Here is a 21,727-nt window from a genome sequence, read left to right on the forward strand (position 1 = left end):
GTTTACGGTGTGAAAATATTTTCTACTCTAATTTACTTTGCACATTACTGCATTCCTACAGAAATCAGAGCAGCGGACAAATTATTTTAGGTTTTCATGGATAGGATCCGTTAAAGCTATAGGGAGTAGTAAGTGAGGAAGAAGTTTATTATCTGATCTCTAAGTGTCTTTAAAGTGTGGAAACCTTATATGCACTTCACTTGATATACTTTTGAGTATAACAAGAGCTTTCTTATTCTGCTTCGGTTCTTTTCAACTATGTGCAGAGACCTAATGGATTAATGCCTACATGGCTTCCATTAAATATGCTGTGTTCTTCACCTCTCAGTATAGAAGGGCTCTGTCCTTATGTTGAGAATACACATCACATGGCAGAAAAATAAATCCATCTTTTAATTTCAAGACTTAATTCTATTTCAAAATATATTTCTTTTGTCCTACACCTCACTTTCAGATTATTGGCTCTGAACTCAAAAATCCACAAAATTTAGAAATATAATTGAGTGTGTAGTATGTGCCAGGTGTACAACTGCTTCCACATATGCTTTTTCATTTAACCTGCACAATTCCCTGACATATAGATATTGTTATTTTACTAATGATAAAGAATCTTAAAAATTAATCTACAATTAAATTTCTGTGGTTTTTTATCCTTCATAAAATTGGGATTGCAGTCTCCATTGAGACATCTAATAATTTAATGCTCTTTTTATGCTTTTCACCTGAACTTTAATAACGAATAACTTTACATTCATATGCTGAGGATAACTTCTCATGAGATAATTGAAATTAATCTGCAATATTGTATATAGTACATTGTTTAATTGTCATGGGAACTCATTGACAGTGTCTCCTCAAACTCAATTTAGGAAAAACATTAGAATCTAATGAAAGTGAGAAAATATCTGTGTCATGGTCAGGTTCATGTGTTAACTTGGCCAAGTAGTGGTACCTGTTTGTCTGGTTGAGCAAGTGCTGGCCTGTCTGTTGCAATGAGGACATTTCATAGAATTAAATCATGATCACGTCAGTTGTATCCAAAGCTGATTCCATTTGTAATCAGCCAAAGGGGAGTGTCTTCTGCAATGAGTGATGCTCAGTCTAATCACTGGAAACCTTTTAAGGAGGATTCAGAAGAGACAGGCTCTCTTCCTGTTTCGGCTGGCAAGTCCCTCTTGTGGAGTTAGTCCAGACCCTCCATCAGAATCGTCAGCTTCACAGCCTGCCCTGTGCAGATTTTGGACTCTGCGTTCCCACGGTCATGTGAGACACTTTTATAAGTTTTATATTTGCGAGTATTCCCTGTTGATTCTGTTTCTCTAGAGAACCCTAACTAATACAACCTGTAAATCTTATTTTCATGGTAAGTGAAAGAAAATGATTCCTTAAGAAAATCTCTTATTTTGTAGCTTTTATAGTTTTTGTATTATTATTGTTATTATCATCATGATTATCAATTATAGTAACCTCGGTTATTAGGTTACTAGTTGCAAGTGACGGAAACATCACAGAAATATGTTTCACAAGAACAAAAAGATTTATTTGTCTTATATAACTGATAAGTCCAGGAATAGTTTTAAAATAAGGTGGAGGGATTTAAAGGTTATCTGCAAGTTCCGAAACTTTCTTTTCCTCTCTATGAATTTTAGTTTCTTCGTTTTTCATTCTCCCTCTGCCTCTGTTCAGGTGGTGGCAAAGTTTTCTCTTGGCAATCAAGGCATGCATCGTCCATAGCACTCTTGACCCCAGAAGAATATTTCTCACTCTGTATCTGTATCCATCCTTACACTATATTCTGACTCTACCTGCTTCAAATATGTCCAATCACGTGATTGACCAGAAGATGGGCTGCTCCGGTGAGGTATCCTTGGTGACATGCTCACTTCTGTGGTAAGAAAGGTTAAATCATGGCTGAGCCTAACAGTAAAATAGAGGAATGAATCTTTGAAAGTCAAAACAATGTTCCATAAAATTAAGAAAGAAGCAATATGTTTGAGAAAAAAGTACATAAAGTACAATATCTATTTTTATAATGCCATTTTTGGAGTAACAGGTATAAGACTAAATCCTCAAACATTTAAACATTCTCTTCCTAATGCCTGTAATACATTTTGTTTTCATCTCTAAATATATTTTAGATATAGCAATACAGGGCATAATGAGTAAGTCTGGTGAACCATGTGTTAGGAGGGAGGAGGAGTTAGAAGACAAAGGTTTATTTAGTAGGTGCAAGTGAAAATTGATTTAAGTTGGGTGGTCTGTTATAGAAAGTTTTATTCAGAATTGAAGTGCCCACACTGTTCCATTTCAGAGGATGAGAAATGCCAATCTGGGAATCATACCAGACTATCCAGGAATAAAACCCTTAGAAATGCAATATAAAAACAGGAGCTTAGTGAGAGAATATCATGTCAAAAAAAGATATTTAGATGGATCTGGTAACAGAAAAGATGGGTAGTCACCATTTGGAATTCTCTCATTGTAAAGAGACCATAGTCTTATTTAATAATTATAAAAATACTGAGAATAAACAGAGATATTACCAAGGTAGAATACTCAAATGTTATTGTTAAAATAAGTTTCCAGTCATTGAAATAAACATATGAAATAGTTTTTAAATGCATGTATAATAGGGTTATTCTCCATTATTATTTTCTTTGTAGGGTTTTCACAAAGATAGACTTAATCTCTCAGCATCATTGAAAATGTTTTTATGCTTCCCAAGTAAGATGAATAATTGCATGCTATGTAACATTGTTCTTCAAAATTTTGTATCATATCAATAAATGGGTCACACAAACACACCACCACCAGTCATTCAAGGAAAGATGCCTCCACCTTGTGTAAAACTTGAGAAGGAACTCCCTACTGAAAGAAGTTCTTTCTTAAGAATTGGGCTTTTAGGACAAATCTCAATTTTCTGAAGATGACAAAGTCTCCACTTATTATTTTTCTGTGGGTTAATTCTATTCTATACATGGTATGTGGTAAATGTATGGTATAGACTTAAAATGCAAAAATCAGCCACAAAACTGGAATTTAACACCTGGGTAGCACATGTGCACCCGGGTAGCACATGTGCCTTGCTTTTCTTATTCAGTAAAAGGTGCCAGAGTTCTGATAATATAATTATCTCAAATATTTCAGCACATGATGTTAAAGAGAAGGACCATGTACCTGGCAAAACTATATCCTTTATCTCAAGTAATGGAGTTAATAATACTCTTTTTTTATAGCAATCATTCCTTATTGGTAGCAAATTATTAGAAATAATAACTTATCTAATATAACTTTGCATCATAATGAAGGAGATTGACATTTGCCGTCACAGTTTTAATGATCAAAGGAATCTTTACAAGAGTGGGCTACTGTGGCTCAGCAGGCAGAGTTCTTGCCTGCCATGCCAGAGACCTGGGTTCAATTCCCGGTGCCTGCCCATGCAAAAAAAAAAAAAAGATATCATTGAATTGAATCATCAGTAAAATCAGTAAACCTTACTTTTAACTGGTCTCAAGTTAACAGCTTTGTAATCTACAAAGCCCTCTACTTGGATATTGAAAATAATGGTAAGTATTTAAATCTCTGATATAAAGAAAGAATAATATTTCTTAAGTTTCTAATTTGTCCTAGTGATCCAGATTTATTCATTCTTGCATTCCACAAAGATTTGCTAAATGACTACATATGCCCAATACAAAGGCCAAAACATTATTTCAAATACCACAGAACTGCAGGGCAAGAATAAAAGGGAGGACACTCAGACTAATACAATTTGTTCCCTTCTGACCTCTAGATTAGAAGAATCCCTTATGATAGACAACAGCTTCTTCAATATTTTCATGTCCTTATCTAATGGTAGGACCATCTGGTGGCTTTCTGCATTCTCTTTTATGCTATGGCATTTTGAAAACTTCCTCTATAATGCAAATAAAATGTGTATAATTAGTTAAAATGTTTATATTTCCCCCATTTGCTATGAAGGGTTTATGTCAGTATATACTCAGGTTTTGATGTACATATACTGGACACAAGTGGATTTAATCTGATATTTGGTTGTAAGATATTGAGAGTATTTGGTCCTCTGGGATATTGACAGTGCTATATGTGTATATATTGCCATTAAAAAGAAGCCAAGATCCCACATAATAAAAACCTGAGAGCAATATAAGTTCTTACCTAAGGGAATATATTGAAAATTCTTCCTTTCTTGACACTCACCCTAAGAGTCTATTATAATGATTGGAGTAGGGCTGAGATGAGATGGTGATGTGGGAAATACTTTCTTTGCAAGGAGCATAGCCTATATAAATGGAAAAAGATCTATTCCTTCGAATTGGGCTCAGGATGTGCAGTTTTCAGGGGCCAGGCTGCCAGCAGTTATTTGGATGTCAGTCTTCCCCACCTTAGCTGAGAACTCCAATGGCACCACAACTGTAAGTGTGAAATGGAGGAGCAGGGTCACCTGTGAATGGTTTCATCTGCTGTAGACTCATGTGCAAAAGTTTCTATAAAGTATCTCTCTGGGGACTGGGAAGGATCATAAGAGGAAGTGCCATATTGCCTGGTGACGAGAAGTTCACTTCCAGTTTGGCCTAGGCACCTGCCTACCTTTTTTCGTTCTAATCACCTCATTGACACACCCTACAGTTTTTTGTGTTACCTGTTGAAGGTTCTTCTTCTGTCTTGCTTTAGGTTTGCATTATTCCTACTGTGACATCTTCACATTAGAAACCTGATTTTTCTCTTAGTCGCTGTTCAACTTGGTCCTCTTTTCAGAGCCATAATCTAGAGAAAGGCACTGAATACAACTCAGCTATTATCCTCCATGAAATACAGGTGATGGCTGCCTGTGATAACATTCTCCTTCAGTGAGAGCGACTAATTTTCAATCTTATTACAGATTGTTAAAATGATTAAAATGTGACATTGTGATAACCTACCAGGGCACATTGGTTCTAAACATCCATAGGAATGCAAAACATGCACAATTATACATTTCTACAAGAATTCCTAGTTGCTTGTCTCCTGTGTTCCCTCTGCTCTGATTCTCGCTCCCTTCATGGGAGGAGAATGCATAATCATAAATCTGCGTTGGCTGCAGTGTCAAAGCGAGATTACTCTGGGGAAGGATCAAGTCCCTGCTCTGTTGGAGCCAACAAAGGCGATAGCATCAATCCGACCCTTTTATAACCTCATTCTCCAGGCCTCCCTTCTCTCGTCTCTGACTGAGAGTAAAAGCAGAGTCACCTATCATGTTTTTGCCCAGTAAAGTGGCATGTGTTTGCAGAACATCCTGTTTTCCTCTTATTCATATTTTGGCTTGGCATTTATAGTAATTTAGTGAAAAGGAAAAAAAAAAAAAGCCACAGTCTGATTTGTCTGCAACAGACAGTCTAATTAAATTGTAGGGGAGGGACAGATGCACAAAGCTGCTGAACTGCTCATAATACAAAACATGGCAGCTTCAGTTTGGAAAATCTGGCAAGATGTTGCCAACAAATTCTGTTCACTGAGCTAGCTAAAGTATATAATTAAATTCTTTTACTTTAATTCTAACTTTACATATATTGCTGATGCATTTGAAAAAGAGCTTGGAAAGCCATTATTTGGGTTGTGATAAAAGAATGATACACACATGATTCATATAAGCTGCACTTTGCACTTTTTTTTTCTAACTCAGTTTTTTTAATATTAAAATATTATTATTACAAAATACAGTGATGTGACAGTGGCTCAGTGGCAGACTTCTCACCTGTCATGTGGGAGACCTGGGTTCAATTCCTGGTGCCTGCCCATGTAAAAAAAAACACATTATGATTATTACATAATAAATATTTATACTTTTTTTTCATCATTTAAAGTTGTTTCCGCATATGATTCAAATCAACAAAATTCCTCCTTTGAAACATATGGACTGCTTGAAATCAAGAGCTCAAACTACTGTATATGCCATTGAAAATCAGAAGAAAACCTTTATGCACATTAACTTCTGTGAACAGAAGCACAAACTACATGTGTCTAGGCAAATTCTCTCTGTCAAGCTGTTTGACAATCCATGCTTTCAGTATATGCCATCATTCTTTCAAATTGCTGCGGGCAATTATGTTGTTACTGTGGAACAGAATGCTAATCTCACATTGATCCGTTTGTCTATCTCACCCCTTTCTACCCTAAAAGTTACAGAGGCTGCAGGATCACCGCATTTCATTATGAAAAGTATATTTACATAGTTGTAGATAATCAGCATTGAGTGCAAAGCCCACTTTTTAAAGTCCATTTCAAATCCATTTACAAAATATTTCAAGAGACTATTGCTACAAAATCATAATTATAAAAATTCATTGAGGGCGAGCCACAGTGACTCACTGGCAGAGTTCTTTCTTGCCATGCCAGAGACCCAGGTTTGGTTCCTGGTGCCTGCCCATGCAAAAAAAAAAAATAAATCATTGAAGGACGGTACAATGGTGGCTCAGTGCATGCCAGGGTACAATTCCCAGAGCCTTCCTATGCCAAAAAAAAAAAAAAGAAATCATTGACGCGCTAATGACATAGAAGCAACCCAATTGAAATAGATCTAGATAATGCCAAGCCCAAGTCCTTCATGGGAGAAAAGAGAGTTATATCTGCTCCATCCTTGTCAAAATTAAGCAAGGAGCAAAAACAAAATAAAAAGCAAAGCAAAAGGTAAGGAAATGTGATCCATGATCAAGAGAGGAAACGGTCAGTGGAAGCAGACACAGAGAAGTCCTAGATGGACTTTAAATATGAAAGAAGCCCAAAAGTTCTAGTGGAAAAGTAGAAAACATGAACAGAGAAATAGGAAATTTCAAGAGACGTGTGGAAGCTATAAAAACAAAATAACATTGGTATACTTATTTTTAACAATTACTTAAATATAAATTAAAATAGAACTATGTTATACTTGTTTAAGGATGTTAAATTTGATGCAAGCAGTAGCCTCAACTCCTTCCTGCAATCCTATTAATAAAGGGATTTTTTTAAAGGGGAATAAACCCTATGAACAATAAGAACAACATGCTGGAAGCTAAAAGCAGATGGAAAATTAGGTAAGTAATTTAATAGATCTGAGAAAGCTGAATCCTAATGCAGAAAATGAAGAAAGCTGAGACACCTCCCAAATGATCCAGTGTAAACCAAGAAGCCAAATGACTCAGAATGGACAATACGAGGTGAAGATGAAAACTGGAATTAAAAAGTAGGGATAAAAACAGGAAGATTAGTTGAAAGCCTGTTTAGATCCTCAGCTCACCTCTCTTACTCGGCGTAGGGATCAATCTGCTACTTCTCTTCTGTTCCGCTGACTCCTCTTCAAAGAAACACCAACTGAGCAGATGATTGATTAGGGGTTTAGTAATAGTAGAGTGCAAATTGGAATTTCACTGATTTGAGTTAAAAGCTAAAATACTATACCAAAAACAAAGAACTTGTAGCTATTTAGGTACTAAATGATGATACCCTATCACTTCCAGCCTTATTATCCCACTAGGATCCCAGAACTGGAAACCATTTATGTCCCTCAGACAGACTTGAAAGAGCGTTTTCTGGGAGGTCTGGACAGCCCAAGAGGAAAATCCTAAAGGTAGCGACTTTTCTAATAAGCAGCACTGCTAAATCACCCCACAGAGAAACCCACCATCCCTCCCACCTGTGCGAGCTCCCAGTCAGCTATTAATGGCCCTGTTTAAATATGACTCCAAAGCCAAAGAGGAACACATATTTGTATCCTGCCTCTATAGGAAAGACAAAAGCCAAGACAAACAGAATCAAGAGACAGAGAAAAGAGTTTACAAAGAAAAGAAGAATATCCCCTGCCAAAATACTTAGATAAACATTTTCAGAGAACTAGAGAAATAAGAATATACAGAACAAAAGGAACATTCAGAGAACAAATAAATGAATACTTGGAAATTAAAAATGTGATGTTGGAAATGAAAAACTCAATAGATTGACTAGATGATAAATTTGAGGAAATCTCCCAGAAAGTATGAGTTAAAAAATAGGAAAAAAAATGCACATATTGGAGGATCAATCCAGAGTTCTTTAACATTCAAATAAAAGTAATTTCAGAAAGAGACAACAGAAAAATGGAATAGGAGAAAGAAAATTTTTAAAAGGCAGAAATGTTAAAAAAAAAAGTTCTAGAACTCTAGACACGTTGAAATAATCATCTGATATACACTGAAAAGGAGTAAGATAGTTTCATTCAATAGGAATATCACATATAGCCACACAAACTGCATGTTTAGGGCTCATCATTATAGCCACACAGGTTGTAAACGGCATGTTTAGGGAACAATGACATGACTGAATCTCCTAGTGTTTTCTGTAGTGGTGCTCTACATTTTTGCAATGCAGTGGCCCTCCTCACCAATCTATGCCATTTTGAAATTTTGAAAAATGAAATAGAACATCCCAGATGTTCTTAATAGCGATATGAAAGGTAGAAAACGATGCAGAAAGACCTTTAAAATTCTTAGTGAAAAATGCTTTCCCACTTAGAATCCTATGACGCCAAAGAATTAAGTGTGAGGTTAAAAAAAAAGAAAAAGACCTTTTAATTCTATCAACAAATATACCTACCTTGCTATTTAGGAAGCTTCTGGAGCTGTGATCCAGTAAAATCAAAAATAAAAAGAGAAATGTGGAATTCAGGGGATCCAGGAAACTGGAGGTCCAAATAAAGAGAGAGAGGTGAACAGAATTCTCAGTGTGGTGGTATGGACACCAGTATAAGAAATATCAAACCTAGATCATAACACGAAGAAGCTTCTGGGAAATATTTCTTCAAAATATGACACTGAGAAAATAACTTATGTGCCTGAATGATATGAGAGGAGATTACACAATGAGAGGGTAAATTGGGGATTAATTAGTGATAAGGGCTTAGAAAACTAAGTAAACATTTAAAAAGGTAAGTAACTCTAAGGAGAAAAATAAAGCGCACATCAGTGAAAAGTTATGGCCTAGCACATGGCTGAGTAGGGAAGGCATTCATATAATCATGACAGTGATAAAAATGTGAAGACTACATACTGATCTTACCAAAAATAAGATACAAGGATGGATGGATAAAAGGGTGAGGGCTTGATGGAGTTATGTATGAAAAAGGGTTAATCTTCCTCTTCCATACTGAGAAGTAAGTTGATAGGGCCAAAACTGAAAACTCAAAAAGTAATAAATAAATAGAGGGAAAAATGAAGAGAATAAAAGTTGCAAGCGGCTCCCTTTACAGAATGGGCAATATGGGATGTGACTGCATTACTGATGTTTCTGGTAAAGCCTGCATGTAATGATTTCACTCACTAAATTATGTGCAAAATATATAGAAATCTATGCTAGAGTTAGCATGTAGGGTCTTAATTAGTTCTTTATTTTACCTCTAGGTATGTTAAGTGTGTATACATGTGCAGATCACTTCCACAGTTCCTCATGAGCACTTGGTTTCTTGATGGAAAATTGTCAATTGTTGAGTCAGTCATCTTGCAAAATACCTACCAGTACTAGTCCTCAGGTTCTACTTTACCCTCCCTCCACAAAACTCTTTGGGTTCTATTAAAAGAATGGTCTATTGGGAATCACAATTATGTTACTTAAACTGATTTCAAGTATCACCTCTACCTAGAACCCTGTAATGCTTCCACCCTGTAATTTGGGCTGTGACAATATAGCACTGTGATTAAAATTGTTGGTGGACTTTAGAGTCTGAGTCTGGACTGCTGGGATCCAAACTTTGGCACCAGAATTTACTGCCCCTATGAAGTTAGGCAGTTATATAATTAGCACAGTTACTGATTTGTAAAGGGGATTAATAGCTACTACTTACCTCATAGAATCAAATGAAAAAATCGATGTAACGAGCAGTATTTAGCACATAGTAAGCGTAAAAAGAGGAGTCAGTTATTGTTTTCATTATATCCTCAGATCCAGGCAGAACAGGCTTACAGATAAATAAGGACAGTCTTGGAGAAACATCAATGAAACATTTCTACTTAATTTTAATCATCAGCATAACTATTGTCACTTCCTCAAGCCCAGAAACTTGAAACTTTGGGGCTTTTATGCATACAAAACTAGAGGGCTGTCTTGTGGATTTCCAGACAACACTAAAAGAAGTGTGCACATTGGATTTTAACAGGCAGCCTAGATTATATATCCAACCCACACAAACGCATTCTGCAAAAAAGTAATACAAACACAAGACCATGATCAGACACAGTGAAAGCAAAATAAAATTTCACAGGTATGGCTTTGACTTTTCATTCTGATATGTTTTGGTCCATGTAACATTCAGGAAAAGAAACAAAACCTAGAAAGGAAGGTAAGTATATAAAGAAAACAAGAATTAAAAATTCTACACCAATCTGGAAAAAAAAAAAGAATGAGAATAGTCATAAAATTAAAAGAATAAGCATAAGGTTTTCTGTCTGTAAGAAGAGGCTAAATCCACAGTTGCTGCAATTTTGTTGCTTTGAATGGTCAGACTTCTGAGCTTCCTGAAAAATTCTAAAATATCTATGTTCTTCGCTCCTAGTTTCAGTTTATTATTCTTTTATTTAAAATAAGACACATGCTAAGTTATGATCAATTATTTATAGGAGAAGATACTAGGGATTTAACAAGCACAACTTAAGCTGTGCTTTAGTGTCTGGGAGGGAACTTCACATCCAGATGCAATTACAGTTCAAGATGATAAACCTTTAAAAGATGCATTATAACATTTTACAATTGAATCACAATTTATTTGTTTAATTTACTAATAAACTCTGTTACTATGTAATAATGAAACTATTTATTAAGTGAAATAAAGAATTCTCTTCCCCAGTCATGTATTAGAATCCAAAATCAGAGTGAGAAATAATGAAAATGGTACTTAGACTGCCATCTAGTACACATTTTTCTGCATAGCATAATTTCCAGGGATGTTTGAATAACATCTCTAGCATCGGAATAAATACATGCTTAAGCACAATTGCACTTTCGCATACTGAAAATTATATAGGGGTCATCTTTTTCACTCTTTGGCCTAAATTCTTCCCCCAAATATTGGTTCATGAGCACTTCAACATGTATCAATTTATTAGTACTTCATTTACTTGGCCTAGATATAGAGTTTTAATCTATTAGGGATTTTCTTCAAAGGCCTCCTGTCAAATATATGTACTAACATGCTATTTTCTTTCTCTAGAAAGTATACAAGGATTTGAGCCTCAGTCTCTCAGAATCCAACAAGCTTTGTAAAGATATTTACCTTTTTAAGGGAAAATGCATTATTTCATTGGGGCAAGAATAGTCATGCTGATGGTTAAAATTAAATAGAAATATTCCCAGTGATGGCTCTCAAAGACTGTCCTGATATTTATTTGTAGGACTCTCCTGCCACTCACCACATAGGTATTTTAAAAATGTCCACCCCAGTTCAAAGACAGGAAGGGAATGTAAAGCACAATGGTCTGGAAGACACAGAGAACACCTGAATACTGGGTCTGAAGTGACAGAGTAATTTCTTAGGACTTACTTTGAACACTTTTAGATTGACATTAAAACTTGATCGTAAATGTTCTAACCTGGCATGGGTTAAGAATAGGCTGGACTCCCCAGACCATTTAAAAGCTAAATAGAGACCTCAAACCTTTCACATATCCTAGGAGCTCTTCCTCCAAAAAGAAAATGCTCAAACTTTGTTCCAGGACAAAAAACTTGACTGAAGTGTGGGCAGGTAATCTGAGGTCGATATTATTCAATTCAATTTAATTTCACATATTTTTATTGAGTTTTCACTATGGCCTAATAGTAGACTTTGGAAATGCCAAGATTAATGATTCACAGTATAGCTCTTGAACAGCTCAACATGGGTTCATGAGGCAAATTTCAGCATTTAAAAAATGTTAAAAGGCTAAATTTGATATAATGAAAAAAAATCTTTGCAGCTTTTCTATTGAATGTTGGATAATTGCTCATCAGTTACAAAGTTGAAAAGAACCCTGTATTGGGGGGATGTCAGATGTCATTGATACCACACTATTTTAATATGTAATTATCTTATTTTATTATAAATTGGGTCATTTCTAAACTGAATATATCAAAGAAAATAGAACATTATAATTCATTAAGAGGTATAATAGTTTTGTACTCAAGGACAATGCTCTGAAAAATCTAAAATATTAATGAGTCAAGAAATAAACTTAAATTCTTTTCAGTAACTCCTTCATAGTAGAAAAGCAATGTTAAAATACATGCCAAAATTATAACTTAAATAATTGTAAAGTAGCCTAGAAATATTAAACCATTTGCCCTTTTATCCCTCTATGTATAAAGTTCATTTTAAAGGTTTTCAGCTCTGATCTTAAGATATATAATTTGAAAAGACAAGTTCAAGAAGACAATCCTCTTCCTTGTCTGCAAAATGATTCTAATCAAAGCCCATTTTGTCAATCAGCAACTTTCATTCAGTCTTATTTCTGTCTGACCTAATTTTAAAAAGCATGTGAGGTTTGCATTTAAAAACATAGTTATTAATGTATTTTCAAATAGGAAATTTGGCTAAAGATGGATTAATGTTTTTTTTTTGAACACAAAAATTTAAATGTATTCAATAGCACAAAGAAAATTGGAAATAAATGAACTATGTATTCAATTCTGTAACTATGAAGTGAATCAAGTAAAAATAATTCAATTGTTCTAGAGTATAAAATTCTACTGCAATTCAGCTTCCTTGTTTTCACATTATGGTCTCTTAAGCTGATAAAAACACAATATACCCATCCTTTCTGTTCTTCTACTTCACCCCCTCAATTAGCCCTCTCTCCAGGTAACTGCCTCTCAATGGTTTTCACACCACTCATGTTAGGCACTCTATTTGAGCTATATGCATCCAGTCTACTGTTTAGCTTAATTCTATTTATTTAGTCTTCTCATGTTCAAAGTCTTTCAAAACACTACTTGTCTCTCCTCTTAACTCACATCACTTATTTCTGAACCATAAGTCTGTGTTGTTGCCTTGTATTGTTATTTAAGTTTTCCTAAGTTATTTTAAACCCAAATAAATGGTAAATCTCTTAAGAACAAATTCTCAGCTCCTTTTCTATATCCAACAGTATATCACATTTTGTTGCATGGAAAATAGATGCTTGATAAGGATCTATTGACTGAATTTCCTGTGATGCCCAATGCTTTAAGATTTTTTTGTTCTCTGCCTCATAGTCCAGTAAACTGGCATCTTTAGATAAATGTTTAACTCCACTGGAAAAAGTTAATCATTAAAGAAATGTGCATAGTTATCTAATTTATAAAAAGAAGGAGTTTTTTTAATAATAATCTTATCTGTTTTTCAATTCTGTATCTTTTCAGCTCATACTTTGTTAAGGATATTTAGAATCATATCTAAAGGGATGGCACATCTCAACAAAAATAAAATACTGCTAGTCAAATCTCTGGTCAAATATGAACCTTTACCAATTCATGGAATATAGATGTGAGACACCAATTTATCTCATTTATTTAGACACTTTATAATTAAGTTCAGGCCTGTATGAACTGTACATTTCATTGCAAATGCACATTCAGAAATATTTATTAATGTGCCCTTCTAAATAAGATAAGAGAGGGTTTATGCTGACCCATAATCACTCCTTGTTCATTAAGCACTATAAGCCAGAAGTACATAATCAAGTTCCACTGTTCAACGTATGATTTCAACAGAAAGCCTGCTCACATGCTCTTCTTAGAACCCCATTCTGTGTATTCTCAAATTTTGCACACTGATATGCACATTGGAAAACTTCAAAATATTTTAAATTTTACCCAGAAGTTAAATTATTCTTAGCAAAGGATTATTTCAAGCAATTAGTATTGCTCAAAATAAAAACCAAATTTCTTATTTGTAATGTGTTTTAATCTTATGCTATTTACACATCTTCCTAAATGACAAAATAATTTAGATGTTCAGAGGATAAGTTTAAAATTCAAAATTATTGTCAAGGTTCTTGAAATTTGCTGTGGCCTCAATGCACCTCTATCTTCTAAATCAGGGAAAATAATTAAGCACAGTCAATCAAAATGAGGAACTCGTTTGCACTCATTCTTGGAGACTGACAATATCTAAGACACTAAAGTGAATAATTTAGTTCCCAGAATCTGCCATTCTTAAATGGTTATTATTCAGACTAAAAATCATCTATGTTCAATAGTTAATTGAATATAAATGTTTTCATTTTAATTGGCTATATATGCAATAATCAATTAAGGTTAGTTTTGCCATGTCTACTTGCTTTATCTCATTATCTGACTATAATCATTTTAAAAGTCCTTAGCTATAGAAGACCTCAAAAAGTCACAAATAAAAAGATCATATCAGCCATCAAAACCTTCCAAAAAAGAAAAGTCCAGGATAAGATGGCTTCATATGTGAATTCTACCAAGAATTCAAGAAGAAATTAATACCAATCCACCTCAAACTCCTCAAAAAATCAAGGAGATATGAAAGCCCCCTAACTCATTCTGTGAGTTACCCTAACATCACCCTAACACCAAAGCCAGATGAAGATACTTTAAGAAAATTACAAACAAATCTCTTTAATGAATTTAGATGCAAAAATCCTCAACAAAATACTTGCAAATGTAGTTCAACTGCACATTCAAAGAATTATATACTATAATCAAGTGGGTTTTATTCCAGATATGCAAGGATGGTTCATCAAAAAAAAAGCAATTAATATAATATTACACATCAATATATCAAAGGGGAAAAAACAGAAGATCATCTCAATTGATGCAGAAAAAACAAATGACAAAATTCAAAATCCTTTCTGTATGACAACACTTCAAAGGATAGGAATAGATGGGAACTTCTTCAATATCATAAAGGGAATATACGAAAAGCTCACAGTTAACATCATACTCAATGGGGAAAAACTGAAACCTTTCCCTCTAAGATCTGGAACAAGGTAAAGATGTCCAGTGTCACCATTGTTATTGAGCTGAAAATTCTAGCTAGAACAATTAGGCAAGAAAAAGAAATAAAAGACATCCAAATTGGAAAGGAAGATGTAAAACTCACTGTATGCAGATGACATAATCTAATATGTAGAAAATCCTGAAAAATCTATAGCAAAGCTGTTAAAGTTAATAAATGAATACAGCAAAGTGGCAGGATACAAGATCAACATGCAAAAATTTGCATACACTAGTAATGAGCAATTTGAGGAGGAAATCAAGAAAAAATTCCGTTTACTATACCCTCATGTAAACTACGAACAACAGTTAAAAGGCCTACTTTAATCATCTTTCATCAACTATAACAAACGTAACTACCATTAAAAAATACTAGAATTATAAAAAAGTGCTATCATCATTCGTAATAAATTTTCCACACCAATTCAAGTGCTGGTGGTGGGGTGCTGTATGGAAATCCTGTATTTTATGCACGGTAACTGTGTAAACTCACAACTTCTCTAATAAAAAGATTTTTAATAAAAAAATCCTTAGATAATAAACTTTGGGCAGGTAAATAGGAATATGGATATAAACAAGTGTCTCAAACTTGCAGCTGTATGTTGCCTTAAGATATATCCTCATTAGTTCACACAACTAAGAAAAATAAGAGAAACGTTAGTGAGTAATATTTCTTATTTGAAGATTTTACATAAAATTCTATATTTCTGGCTTCTTTTGAAAAACAGAATATCTGCGAACAAGGTCTTACATGCTTACAGGGCAACAGTAAGATGGAACTGGAGGGTTACTGCCCTGCTCCTTTTCTACCACAGTCTCTGCCACTTGCTATTGTTTTACTTCCAAACACATTCTACTCACTGCCTTAGTCATATAGGCATTCATATTTGCCACACTTTATATCAAGAGGGAAAGATGGAAAATATTCATAACTTAAGATGATTTTTAGCTCCTAGAGGATCTGAGAATGTCATAAGGCACATCAAAGTATAAATGAACACTGAAGAGAAAAATGTGCACAATTCCTAATCACATATAGAAGCTCATTTTTCAAGAATATAAACTAGAAAGAAGTAGAATTTGTTTTTACAGAACTTTTATTTTAAGGTTTTAAACTTTTTATTCTTTAATGCAGTGCATGATTACAATGATTTTTTTCATCATATAGCTTTTTTCATCATCTCAATTGACTTTTTCTTCTTTTTTGTGAAAAATAGCATATATACTAAAAAGCAATAAATTTCAAAGCACATTGCGACAATTAGCTGTAGAACAGATTTCAGCATTTAGTATGGGTTACAATTCCACAATTTTAGGTTTTTACTTCTATCTTCTTTAAGAAACTGGTGAGTAAAAGAAATATCAATATATTGATTCAACAATCATGCTCATATGTTAAACCCTACCTTCGCTGTACAAATCCACCATCAACTTTGTTCTTTCTCCCACTCTTTAGCGGTATTTGAGCTATGCCTATTCAAGCTTTTTCATGTTTGAAAGAACTATCAATAATATAGAACAGGGGGATGAAACTAGTTGATGTACTGGAGAGGTTGACCCCTCTGCATTTCAGGACTTATCTGGTCCAGGGACCCATGTGGAGATTGTAAGTTTCTGAAAAGTTACCCTAGTGCATGGAAACTTTGTAGAATCTTATCTAATGCCCAAGGTGTTCTTTAGGATTGGCAGGAATTGTTTTGGTTGGGGTTTGGCAAGCTGTGATAGGTAGCAATGGCTAATTGAAGCCTGCCTAAGAGTGACCTCCAGAATAGCATCTTGATTTTATGTGAACTTTCTCAACCACAGATACCTTATTTGTTACACTTCTTTTCCCCTGGGCATCATGTATAATATCCAAAGTCAAGAGTCCATCAACATTCTCAATTTTAGATAATTTCATTGATCCCAAGAGAAAGATAACTAGTAAGCCTACCCTCTCCAATAGAAAATCCAAATCTCCCCTTACTTTTGTCCCCCCTCCCACTATATAGCCCTGGTATTGCTGTGTCACTGTTGATGTTTTCCTGTAAAATATAGCCCATAGCATGCAATAGCAGTTTTCCCCTATACCTGAACTTACACACTCTTTGTACAAGATTCATACCTTTGCAGTAGTTCATGAAAGAACTTATTTATATCTGTAGGGTTAATCAGTGAGACACATGGGTCTACACAACCCCTTTCAATCATGATCACCTTATATAATATTACTTATAGACCCACTAGTGAACTGCCTTCACTTCTATGTATTCCCTTACATTTAAGTTCAAACTCATTTGCTAACTGTTCACCCATCTCTAGCTTCAGTGTATTTCTAACCCCCTATATTGCGTATTATAAGCCTCTCATTTTACCTTTACCATGGTCTAAAAGTGGAATCATACAGTAGGTATCCTTTTGTCTCTCATTTATTTCACTCAGCATTACATCCTCAAAGCTCACCCATCTTGTCATGTGCTTCAGGATGTCATTTCATCTTATTACTGCATAATATTCCATTGTGCATATATACGGGTGTTGATGGGCACTTGTATTGTTTCCATCTTTTGACAATTGTGAATAATGCTACCATAAATATTGGTGTGCAAATATCTGTTTGTGTCACTGCTTTCAGCTCTTTTGAGTACATACTGAGTAGTGGTATTGCTGGATCATGAGGCATTTCTATACTTAGCTTTCTGAAGAACCACCATACTGTCTTTCATAGCAGCTGTACCATTATACATTTCCAGCAGCAATGCATAAGTGTCCCAAGTTTTCCACATCCTGATGATATCTCATTTTTGTCTTGATCTGTGATTCCCTTATAGTCAACTAAAATGAGCATTTCTTCATGTGCTTTTTAGCCATCTGTATATGTGCTTTCAAAAAGTGCCTAATCATACCTTTAGCTAATTTTATAATTGGGTTGTTTATTCTTTTGTTGTTAAGTTGAATGATTTCTTTATGTATATAGAATATCAAAACTTTATTTGCTATTTTGTCCCAGTCGGTTGGCTGCCTCTTCACCCTTCTGACAAAGCCTTTTGAGGTGCAAAAGCAGTTGATTTTGAGGAATTCCCATTTATCTATTTTTTCTTTTGTTTCTTGTGCTTTGGGTATAAAGTTTAGGAAGCTAACTCCTAATGCTAGAACTTGAAAATGCTTCCCTACATTTTCTCTAGGAGTTTTATGATGCTGGTTCTTATATTTAGGTGTTTGATCCACATTAATTCTCTTATAGGGTGTAAGGTAAATGTCCTCTTTTATTCTTTTAGATATCGATATCCAGTTCTCCTATGCCCATTTATTAAAAAGAAAATTTTGCCTCAGTTCTGTGGATTTGATGGCCTAGTTGAAGATCAGTTGAACATAGATTTGGTGGTTTATTTCTGTGCTCTTGATTCAATCCATTGGTCAATACTTCTATCTTTGTGCTAGTTCCACACTGTTTTGGCCACTGTGGTTTTATAATAAGTTTTAAAATCAAGAAGTGTTAATCATTCTACTTCATTCTTCTATTTTAGGATTCTTTTAGATATTCAGGGTCTCCTTCCCTTCCAGATAAATCTGGTAACTAGATTTTCTAAGTCTTCAAAGTAGGTTGTTGGAATTTTGATAGGCACTGCATTGAATCTATAGATCTGTTTGGGTATAATTTACATCTTAACTACATTTAACCTTCCTATCCATGAGTAGAGAATGTCTTTCTACCTATTTAGACCTTTCATTTCTTTTAGCAATGTTATGTAGCTCTCTGTGTACAGGTCCTTTACATTCCTAGTTAAATTCATTCCTAGATACTTGATTCTCTTAGTTGATATTTTGAATGGAATTTTTTCCTTAGTTGACTCCTAATTAGATCATTACTTATACATAGAAACATTACAGATTTTTTTGTACATTAATTTTATATCCTGCCACTTTGCTGAATTTGTTTATTAACTCAAGTAACTTTATTGTAGATTTCTCAGGATTTTCAGGTATAGTATCATGTCATCTGCAAACAATGAAACTTTTACTTCTTCCTTCCCAATTTGGATCCCTTTTCTTTGCCCTACCTGATTGCTCTAGCTAGAACTTCTACTATCATGTTGAATAATAGTGGTAACAGAGGGCATCCTTGTCTCATTCCCAATCTTAGGGGGAAAGTTTTCAGTCTCTCACATTGAATAGGATGCTGGCTATGAATTTTTCATATATGCCCTTTGTTCTAGTTTGCTAGCTGCCAGAATGCGATATACCAGAAACAGAATGGCCTTTAAAAAGGGGAATTTAATGAGTTGCTAGTTAACAGGTCTAAGGCTGAGAAAATGTCCCAATTAAAACAAGTTTATACAAATGTCCAGTCAAAGACATCCAGGGAAAGATACCTTGGTTTAAGAAGGCCGATGAAGTTCAGGGTTTCTCTCTCAAGTGGAAGGGCACTTGGTGAACACCATCAGGGTTCCTCTCTCATCTGGAAGGGCACATGGCAAACATGGTGTTATTTGCTAGCTGCTTCTCCTGGCTTCCTATTTCATGAAGCACCCCAGGAGGCATTTTCCTTCTTCATCTCCAAATGTCACTGGCTTGTCGACTCTGTTTCTCATGGCTATGTCATTCTGCTCTGCTCTCTCTGAATCGCTTCATTCTCCAAAATGTTTCCTCTTTTATAGGACCCCAGAAACTTATCAAGACCCACCCAAATGGGTGGAGACATGTTGTCACTAATCCATCTTAATAATCACCCTTGATTAAATCACATCTCCAGGGAGATGATCTGATTACAGTTTCAAACATACAGTATTGAATAGGGATTAAAACATGACTTTTCTTGGGAACATACATCCTTTCAAACCAGTAGACCCTTTATCATGTTGAGGAAGTTACCTTTGATTTTTACCTTTTGAAGTGTTTTATCATAAAAGGATGTTGAATTTTGTCAAATGCTTTTTTAGCATCAATCGAGATGATCATGTGATTTTTCCTTTTTGATTTGCTAATGCACTATATTATATTTATTGCTTTTCCTATGTTGAACTGTCTTTGTATTCTTGGTATAAACCCCACTTGGTCATAATGTATAATTCTTTTAATGTGTTGTTCAATTTGATTTGCTGTATTTTGTTGAGAATTTCTGCATCTATCTTCATTAGGGAGAGCGGCTTGTAGTTTTCTGTCCATATAGCATCTTTACCTGGTTTTGGTATTAAAGTGATGTTAGCTTCATAAAATGAGTTAGGTAGTTTCTAGTTCATAAGCTACTTGAATGCAGTATACCAGAAATGGAAAAGCTTTTTAAAAAGGGAATTTATTAGGTTGTCAGTTTACAGTTCAAAGGCCATGGAAATGTCCAAATTAAAGCAAGTTTATAAAAATGTCCAAATTATGGCACCCAGGGAAAGATACCTTGGTTTAAGAAGGTTGATGATGTTCAGGGATTCTCTCTCAGCTGGAAAGGCACACGGAAACATCTGCTAGCTTTCCCTCCAGGCATCTTCAGCAACATCCCTGGGGATCTTTCCATCCTTTTGGTTCTGTAAGTTTTGGTAGCTCTAAAGCTTTTTTCCAGAATAGTTCCCTATTAAAGGCAGTAAGCAACCCCACCTTGAATGGGTGGAAACACATTTCCATGGAAACCATATAATCAAAAGTTCTCACTCACAGTTGGGTGGGTTACATCTCCATGGAGACAGTTAAAAAGTTCCCACCCAGCAATAATGAATGAGCATTAAAGAACTTGGCCTTTCTGGGGTACACAATAGATTCAAACTGGCAAATTCCATCCTTTGGACCCCAAAAACATCCTTTCCAAACGTAAAATACATTCTTTCCATAATAATATCAGAAAGGCTTAAACCATTTCAATAACAATACCAATACAGTACAAAGTTTGAAATAGTACAAAATCTCATCAAAGTCAGCTACAGGTATAGTTTGTCCTAAGGCAAAATTCTCTGGCTCTGGACATGTAAAACTCAGAACAAGTTATTTGCTGCCAACATACAAAGGACAGACAGTCATAGAATACATGCTCCCTTTTCCATAGTGAGAAATTGGAAAGAACATGGGAGACACTGGACCCAAAGAATTTAAAAAATCTACAGGGCAAACTCCATTAGATTTCAAGGTCTGAGAGTCATTTATTTTCTGAGCTTGAAAAAGTGGCAGTACCACCCTTTCTAAGGGCCTTTTCAGTGGCCTGCCTCTCACTGAATGCCACCTTGGGGAACATTGAGGAAAACAACTTTTACTTGGCTCCACCCTCTCCAAGCATTGGGGTCACTCCCAGGCTTTCTCCCTTCTCCATGGCACATGCTCATCCTCTTCATAACAATGCAATGGTAGCCAGGCTCTCCCCAATCCCCAATGTGTCCTTTTTGTATCCCTCTTAGTCCAGACTGGCAGTGCTTCCATTTATAGAGATCCCACAACACTCTTGTTGGTTTCCTACACAATAAGCTTGGATTGTGCCCATCAGACAAAAGGACTTTCAACAAATCCTGGATAACTCTGTCTCCCATACTGGCTTTTTCTGAAATGTCTGACTGATTCGATGTTTAGTTTTATCCTCACATGAGGCAGTATTCTCTGGGGTTTCCCTTTCTGGAAGCCCATAATTTTCCAGGCAATCAATTTCTTGTTTCTTTATAACCAAAATTCAGTTCTCAGCTTATCTCTTTACTGTTGCATTTTGGTATGAGCTGTAAGGATAAACCAGGCCACATTTTCCACATTTAATTTGGAAATCTCTTCTGCTAAATATCCAAGTTTGTGGCTTTTAAAATCTGTCTTC

The 21,727-nt window shown here is 35.0% G+C and overlaps 1 long non-coding RNA gene across 1 annotated transcript; it reads right to left on the reverse strand.

Annotated features, from left to right (window-relative positions):
- Positions 1–1,637: 1,637 nt before the first annotated feature.
- Positions 1,638–20,527, reverse strand: LOC143663599 (uncharacterized). The gene is made up of 3 exons (XR_013166064.1): positions 20,341–20,527; positions 5,753–5,788; positions 1,638–1,885 (listed from the first exon to the last, which is right to left on the reverse strand). It is a non-coding gene; the product is annotated as an uncharacterized LOC143663599 (long non-coding RNA).
- Positions 20,528–21,727: the final 1,200 nt, after the last annotated feature.

Source organism: Tamandua tetradactyla, chromosome 19, assembly GCF_023851605.1.
Source record: "Tamandua tetradactyla isolate mTamTet1 chromosome 19, mTamTet1.pri, whole genome shotgun sequence".
Lineage (NCBI taxonomy): Eukaryota > Metazoa > Chordata > Mammalia > Pilosa > Myrmecophagidae > Tamandua > Tamandua tetradactyla.